Genomic DNA, 9,377 nt, shown 5'->3' with positions numbered 1-9,377 from the left:
TGTCAGCTTTTTGACAGCATCAATCTGGGGAAGGCCCGTTCGGAGGTGCGGACTGACAAAGATTGGTAGCAGCGGACGGAGCATGTCCTGTTGTAAGTTTAATTGCTGATATTCTGTGATAAACTAACCAGTTAACTTTAGGTATATCCCATTGTCCAGAAAATAAGACACAGAGACTACAGATTCCCGTGCAATAAAATCCATTTATTGTTTTGGTGTGTTCTCGGACGGTTTCATGGAGGGGCACTTTGATGCTACCAGTTCTCAACAACATCCTACCACAAGTGAGCCTATTTTAAAACCGCTTTTCATCTCTTTTTGATTATACTTGAAATTCTGTTGGGAAGCACGGGTATTCAGCTAACATTATATATACATATATATATATATATATATATATGTATACACACACACATATATATATATATATATATATATATATAAAAAGCCAGATCTGCATAAAATACATTAAAATAGACAGATCCACATAAAAAAAACTACTGAAAAAGCCAGATCCAACAAAAAAAAAATGTGTACACACAGACAGCGCCTACCCACGTGGTGCAGCTTCAGTATACACAGCGACAACGCCTCATATTGCATCAGACACTTGGGGACATCAGATCACTGCACTCTATAAGGTGAGATGATGTAGTATACTGTCCAAGGGCGTAGCTACCATAGGTGCAGGGAGTGCAGCTGCTATGGGGCCCAGAGCTGAGAGGGGCCCATCTTCTTTGTCAAAGATACATGTGTTTTATATATATTTTTCCCCACTGGGGATGCATAGAGGCACTTACATACTTTTGCCTTAGGGTCTACAATATATCTAGTTATGCCCCTGGACCTGCTCATTGTAATGTGGTATAAAATGAACATGAGGGTACTATCCTGTTACATAACATTAACCAGGGGCACTGTAATGTGGCATACTATGAACTAGGGGCACTATAATGTGGTATACTATGAACTAGGGGCACTGTAATGTTTCATACTATGAACTAAGGGCACTGTAATGTGGCATACTATGGACTAGGGGCATTGTATGTCATAATATGAATTGGGAGTACTGTGTCGTATAATATGTACTGGCAGCCATATAATGTGACATAATATAGGGCATAGTAGTGCCATAGTAGAGCACTACTATGGTTCATAAAATAAACTAGGGCATTAAAATAGGGCATAAAATTAACTTCTGCAGAGAAGTGTTTTTCTAGAATCATTGGGACAGGGCCCCTTCAAAATGTTGCTATGTACCAAACTCCAGAGCCTTGAGAGACGTCCTAAATTGTCCCCTACCCCTGCCAACGTAGAAGCTTTGCTGGACGCGAGATCTGTGATCTAGCTCTCCCTGTCAGAGCGCACGGCGAAGACTCTCCAGAAGCTTAATCAGTCCTTCTATGAAAAAGGAGACAAAGCCGATAGACTCTTGGCATCCCGCCTCAGAGCACAGCGGTCACGGAACAATATTCTGGCAGTGCATACTGAATCTGGCGAAGTTACGCATGCCCCGTATACCATAAATAGGGTGTTTCGGGACTATTATGCTAAACTCTATAACTTAGACTCAGCCCCCTCAGGTCCTGGCTCCCCAGATGTTTTAATTTCAGAATTCCTGCGTTGGGCTGATCTCCCTCGGCTGTCTGAATTCGACTCCTTGGAGCTGAATAAGGATATAATCGACGAGGAGATTGCTGCCGTCCTGAAGAATTTTAAATCCTCTAAAGCCCCAGGCCCTGATGGCTTCTCAGCTTCATATTACAAAAAATTTGGCACCATTTTGATCCCCCACCTTAGAGTTTTGTTTAACGCGGTCCTGCATGGCGCCCCGTACCCAAGCACTATGCTGGAGGCCAAGGTGATAGTTATCCACAAGGAGGGCAGGGACCCTCGGGACTGTGCTAATTATCGGCCGATATCCCTATTGAATATGGATATTAAACTCTATGCCAAAATTTTAGCTTCCCGTCTCAACGGTGTGCGCCTGAGTTTGATACACTATGACCAGGTGGGATTTATCCCTGGCCGTCAAGCCAGGAACAACACTAGAAGAGCGAATGACCTTATCCATTTGCTGAACTGCAGACACTCTCCATCTATTATCCTCTCACTCTACACCGAAAAGGCGTTCGACTGCATTTCATGGCCTTTATTGTTTCAGACTCTGCAGGCGTTTGGGATATCGGCTGAATTTTTAACAGGAGTCTCTGCCCTCTACTCCTCCCCCATAGCTAAGGTTCTCACCAACGGAATATTATCCCCTCCCTTCCCATTATCTAACGGCACGAGACAGGGGTGTCCTCTCTCCCCCCTAGTGTTTGCCATGGTCATAGAACCCTTGGCCGCAATGATAAGAAACCCTGACGGAATTCGGGGAGTGAGGACGGGCTCACGGGAATTTAAGATTTTGCTTTTTGCAGATGATGTACTGTTGTCTTTAACTCAGCCGCAGTCTTCTCTCCCCGCCTTGTATCAGATCATTGAGGAATATGGTTCCCTGTCGGGCTACAAAATCAATTTTATTAAATCCTAAGCTATGTTATTACATGTCTCTGGAGATCTTAAACGCTCCCTGCAGTCCTCCTATGACCTTCGCTGGCAGACCAATAAGATTAAATATCTGGGTGTTTATATTACTTCCCACTATAATGCTCTATACTCGGAAAACTTTCCACGGCTACTTACTAAGATTAAATCGGACCTGGCTAAATGGAGGTCCCATATTATATCCTGGCTGGGTAGGATTATTGCCCTTAAAATGACAGTAATGCCACAACTTCTCTATCTTTTTCAAACTTTACCTGTTAGGGTTCCGGAGAGGGTTCTTAGGGACGCCCAGTCCCCATTTGTGAAGTTTGTTTGGAATGATAAACCCCCACGGATAGCTTTTCCTGTACTTCGGCTCCCTCGTTCTGAGGGAGGGCGGGGATTCCCTGATGTTAAACTTTATTATCTGGCTAGCCATCTGAGTCAAATGGTGGCTTCTTTTGTGCCCCGAGGCTCTATTGCCTGGGTCGACCTAGCAGCCCTTTCACTGGGGCTTCGCTGTGGGGTCTGGGCAAACCGTATCAGCTCACTCTAACGAACCCTTTTCCCTCTCAAAATTCCATCTTTCTATCTGGCATAAATCTCTCAGGAAATACGATTTGTCCTCCTCCCACTCCCCCCTCACCCCCCCTCTGAGACAACCCTGCCTTCCCCGATGGGGTTTCATCTTCTCGTTTCACATCCTGGTTTAGCGCTGGGGTTCACGTGGTATTTGATCTCTCTCTCCAAGACCACTGGATGTCGATAGTTGATATCCCCTCGTTTTTTTTAATACTTTCAGATCCGACATTTTCTTCTCTCCCTGCCTCAAGCTGACGTATTACGGGAGCTTACCTCATTTGAATCCCTATGTATTAAAAAACCCATAGGTGGAGGGCTAATTTCGCTGATCTATACTATGTTGGTTGGAGTTTCCTCGGGATCGCAGACTCGCCATGAGCGGGAGTGGGAGACGGACCTGGGTCCCCCACTAGACGATGCCTGTTGAGAGGAGGTACGGGAGGGCATAACTAAAAGTTCTATCTCTACCCAACTCAAGGAGACATCCTATAAATTATATTATCGGTGGTACTACACCCCAAACAAATTGTTTAGGATGTTCTCTTCTGCTACTCCTGTTTGTTGGTGGGGATGTGGTCAGTGGGGAACTCTTTTCCATATCTGGTGGACTTGTCCACATATAGCCCGGTTCTGGAATAAAGTACTCGATATGCTGAAATCCCTCTCTGGCTTAGGGCTCGCACTGGACCCTTGGGTATTTTTATTGGCTCGACCATTCCCAGATCTTGACCCTCTCCTAAATAAATTGTTTTCCCATATTTTTGTGGCTGCTAAATCTTTAATCGCTAAAAATTGGAAGGCCTCCGCTGCTCCTACTATCCCTGCCCTGAATAATTATATTTGGTTCGTGGCTAATATGGAGAAGATCACTTATTATCTGCATGACTGTCCCCATAAATTTGAACTCGTCTGGGGCTTCTGGTTGCTCGATGTCTCCCACACATTGATGTGCGACATATTCCTTTGTTCATGCCACCTGTATATACCTAACCATACTGTTCCTGGATCCTCCCTCCAGACGCCATCCGGCTCTTCTCAATACTCGATAGTTATTGACCAATGCCTGACTCATATACCTATATCTATATTGGTATGTTTATGCATTATATATTGTTATCTTTGGTATACTTTCTCTATCGTCCTAGTGGATGCTGGGGTTCCTGAAAGGACCATGGGGAATAGCGGCTCCGCAGGAGACAGGGCACAAAAAGTAAAGCTTTTCCAGATCAGGTGGTGTGCACTGGCTCCTCCCCCTATGACCCTCCTCCAGACTCCAGTTAGATTTTTGTGCCCGGCCGAGAAGGGTGCAATTCTAGGTGGCTCTCATAAAGAGCTGCTTAGAGAAAGTTTAGCTTAGGTTTTTTATTTTACAGTGATTCCTGCTGGCAACAGGATCACTGCAACGAGGGACAGAGGGGAGAAGAAGTGAACTCACCTGCGTGCAGGATGGATTGGCTTCTTGGCTACTGGACATCAGCTCCAGAGGGACGATCACAGGTACAGCCTGGATGGTCACCGGAGCCGCGCCGCCGGCCCCCTTGCAGATGCTGAAGTAAGAAGAGGTCCAGAATCGGCGGCTGAAGACTCCTGCAGTCTTCTAAAGGTAGCGCACAGCACTGCAGCTGTGCGCCATTTTCCTCTCAGCACACTTCACACGCAGTCACTGAGGGTGCAGGGCGCTGGGGGGGGGCGCCCTGGGAGGCAAATGTAAACCTATATAAAGGCTAAAAATACCTCACATATAGCCCCCAGAGGCTATATGGAGATATTTAACCCCTGCCTGTATTCACAAAATAGCGGGAGACGAGCCCGCCGAAAAAGGGGCGGGGCCTATCTCCTCAGCACACGGCGCCATTTCCTCTCACAGCTCCGCTGGTCAGGACGGCTCCCAGGTCTCTCCCCTGCACTGCACTACAGAAACAGGGTAAAACAGAGAGGGGGGGCAAATTTAATGGCAATATCTTGATATATATAAAGCAGCTATAAGGGAGCACTTATTATAAGGCTATCCCTGTCATATATAGCGTTTTTTGGTGTGTGCTGGCAGACTCTCCCTCTGTCTCCCCAAAGGGCTAGTGGGTCCTGTCTTCGTTTAGAGCATTCCCTGTGTGTCTGCTGTGTCGGTACGTGTGTGTCGACATGTATGAGGACGATATTGGTGTGGAGGCGGAGCAATTGCCAAATATGGGGATGTCACCTCCTAGGGGGTCGACACCAGAATGGATGCCTTTATTTATGGAATTACGGGATAGTGTCAACACGCTAAAGCAGTCGTTTGACGACATGAGGCGGCCGGACAATCAATTAGTGCCTGTCCAGGCGCCTCAAACACCGTCAGGGGCTGTAAAACGCCCTTTGCCTCAGTCGGTCGACACAGACCCAGACACAGGCACTGATTCCAGTGGTGACGGTGACGAATCAACCGTATTTTCCAGTAGGGCCACACGTTATATGATTTTGGCAATGAAGGAGGCGTTACATTTAGCTGATACTACAGGTACCACTAAACAGGGTATTATGTGGGGTGTGAAAAAACTACCTATAGTTTTTCCTGAATCAGAAGAATTAAATGACGTGTGTGATGAAGCGTGGGTTGCCCCTGATAAAAAGCTGATAATTTCAAAGAAATTATTGGCATTATACCCTTTCCCGCCAGAGGTTAGGGAGCGCTGGGAAACACCTCCTAGGGTGGACAAGGCGCTAACACGCTTATCAAAACAAGTGGCGTTACCTTCTCCTGAGACGGTCGCACTTAAAGATCCATCAGATAGGAGGATGGAAAATATCCAAAAAAGTATATACACACATGCAGGTGTTATACTACGACCAGCTATAGCGACTGCCTGGATGTGCAGTGCTGGGGTAGTTTGGTCAGAGTCCCTGATTGAAAATATTGATACCCTGGACAGGGACAATATTTTACTGTCGTTAGAACAAATAAAGGATGCATTTCTTTATATGCGTGATGCACAGAGGGATATCTGCACACTGGCATCACGGGTAAGTGCTATGTCCATTTCGGCCAGAAGAGCTTTATGGACGCGACAGTGGACAGGCGATGCGGATTCAAAACGGCATATGGAAGTTTTGCCGTATAAAGGGGAGGAGTTATTTGGAGTCGGTCTATCAGATTTGGTGGCCACGGCTACAGCCGGGAAATCCACCTTTCTACCTCAAGTCACTCCCCAACAGAAAAAGGCACCGACTTTTCAACCGCAGCCCTTTCGTTCCTTTAAAAATAAGAGAGCAAAGGGCTATTCATATCTGCCACGAGGCAGAGGTCGAGGGAAGAAACAGCAACAGGCAGCTCCTTCCCAGGAACAGAAGCCCTCCCCGGCTTCTACAAAAGCCTCAGCATGACGCTGGGGCTTCTCAAGCGGACTCGGGGACGGTGGGAGGTCGTCTCAAAAATTACAGCGCGCAGTGGGCTCACTCGCAGGTAGATCCCTGGATCCTGCAGATAATATCTCAGGGGTACAGGTTGGAATTAGAGACAGATCCACCTCGCCGTTTCCTGAAGTCTGCTTTACCAACGTCCCCTTCCGAAAGGGAGACGGTTTTGGAAGCCATTCACAAGCTGTACTCTCAGCAGGTGATAGTCAAGGTACCTCTTCTACAACAAGGGAAGGGGTATTATTCCACTCTATTTGTGGTACCGAAGCCGGATGGCTCGGTAAGGCCTATTCTAAATCTGAAGTCCTTGAACCTGTACATAAAGAAGTTCAAGTTCAAGATGGAGTCACTCAGAGCAGTGATAGCGAACCTGGAAGAAGGGGACTTTATGGTATCCTTGGACATCAAGGATGCGTATCTCCACGTTCCAATTTACCCCTCACACCAGGGGTACCTCAGGTTCGTTGTACAAAACTGTCACTATCAGTTTCAGACGCTGCCGTTTGGTTTGTCCACGGCACCTCGGGTCTTTACAAAGGTAATGGCCGAGATGATGATTCTTCTTCGAAGAAAAGGCGTATTAATTATCCCATACTTGGACGATCTCCTAATAAGGGCAAGGTCCAGAGAACAGCTAGAGATGGGATTAGCAATATCTCAAGAGGTGCTAAAGCAGCACGGATGGATTCTGAATATTCCAAAATCCCAATAAATGCCGACAACTCGTCTGCTGTTCCTAGGGATGATTCTGGACACGGTTCAGAAAAAGGTTTTTCTTCCCGAGGAAAAAGCCAAGGAGTTATCCGACCTGGTCAGGAATCTCCTAAAACCAGGAAAGGTGTCTGTACATCAATGCACGCATCTTCAGATGCACCTGCGGATAACCCTGTCTCCAAGGACAAGGGTATCTCTTCTGTGGTGGTTGTAGAGGGCTCATCTATTGGAGGGCCGCAGATTCGGCATACAGGATTGGATCCTGGTGACCACGGACCCCAGCCTGAGAGGCTGGGGAGCAGTCACACAAGGAAGAAACTTCCAGGGAGTGTGGTCGAGCCTGGAAAAGTCTTCACATAAACATTCTGGAACTAAGAGCAATCTACAATGCTCTAAGCCAGGCGGAACCTCTGCTTCAAGGAAGACCGGTGTTGATCCAGTCGGACAACATCACGGCAGTCGCCCATGTAAACAGACAGGGCGGCACAAGAAGCAGGAGTGCAATGGCAGAAGCTGCCAGGATCCTTCGCTGGGCGGAGAATCACGTGATAGCACTGTCAGCAGTGTTCATCCCGGGAGTGGACAACTGGGAAGCAGACTTCCTCAGCAGACACGATCTTCACCCGGGAGAGTGGGGACTTCATCCAGAAGTTTTCCACATGCTAATAAACCGTTGGGAAAGACCAATGGTGGACATGATGGCGTCTCGCCTCAACAAAAAACTGGACAGGTATTGCGCCAGGTCAAGAGATCCGCAGGCAATAGCTGTGGACGCGCTGGTAACACCTTGGGTGTACCAGTCGGTGTATGTGTTTCCTCCTCTGCCTCTCATACCAAAGGTATTGAGAATCATACGGCAAAGCGGAGTAAGAACGATACTAGTGGCTCCGGATTGGCCAAGAAGGTCTTGGTACCCGGAACTTCAAGAGATGGTCACGGACGATCCGTGGCCTCTACCTCTAAGACAGGACCTGCTTCAGCAGGGACCGTGTCTATTCCAAGACTTACCGCGGCTGCGTTTGACGGCATGGCGGTTGAACGCCAGATCCTAAAAGGAAAAGGCATTCCAGAAGAAGTCATTCCTACCTTGATTAAGGCAAGAAAGGAAGTCACCGCGAAGCATTATCACCGCATTTGGCGGAAATATGTTGCGTGGTGCGAGGATCGGAGTGCTCCGACGGAGGAATTTCAACTGGGTCGTTTCCTACATTTCCTGCAATCAGGATTGTCTATGGGTCTCAAATTGGGATCTATTAAGGTTCAAATTTCGGCCCTGTCAATATTCTTCCAAAAAGAATTGGCCTCAGTTCCTGAGGTCCAGACTTTTGTCAAAGGAGTACTGCATATACAGCCTCCTGTGGTGCCTCCGGTGGCACCGTGGGATCTAAATGTAGTTTTAGGTTTCCTCAAATCCCATTGGTTTGAACCACTAAAAAATGTGGATTTGAAATATCTCACATGGAAAGTGACTATGTTACTGGCCCTGGCGTCCGCCAGGAGAGTATCTGAACTGGCGGCTTTATCTTATAAAAGCCCTTATTTAATTTTCCATTCGGATAGGGCAGAGCTGCGGACGCGTCCGCATTTTCTCCCTAAGGTGGTATCAGCGTTTCACCTGAACCAGCCTATTGTAGTGCCTGCGGCTACAAGCGACTTGGAGGACTCCAAGTTGTTGGACGTTGTCAGAGCTTTAAAAATATACATTTCAAGGACGGCTGGAGTCAGAAAATCTGACTCGCTGTTTATACTGTATGCACCCAACAAGTTGGGTGCGCCTGCTTCTAAGCAGTCGATTGCTCGTTGGATTTGTAACACAATTCAACTTGCACATTCTGTGGCAGGCCTGCCACAGCCTAAATCTGTTAAGGCCCATTCCACAAGGAAGGTGGGCTCATCTTGGGCGGCTGCCCGAGGGGTCTCGGCATTACAACTCTGCCGAGCAGCTACGTGGTCAGGGGAGAACACGTTTGTAAAATTCTACAAATTTGATACCCTGGCAAAGGAGGACCTGGAGTTCTCTCATTCGGTGCTGCAGAGTCATCCGCACTCTCCCGCCCGTTTGGGAGCTTTGGTATAATCCCCATGGTCCTTTCAGGAACCCCAGCATCCACTAGGACGATAGAGAAAATAAGAATTTACTTACCGATAATTCTATTTCT

This window comes from Pseudophryne corroboree, chromosome 5 (genome assembly GCF_028390025.1).
Source record: "Pseudophryne corroboree isolate aPseCor3 chromosome 5, aPseCor3.hap2, whole genome shotgun sequence".
Lineage (NCBI taxonomy): Eukaryota > Metazoa > Chordata > Amphibia > Anura > Myobatrachidae > Pseudophryne > Pseudophryne corroboree.
This window is presented reverse-complemented; position numbering follows the sequence as displayed.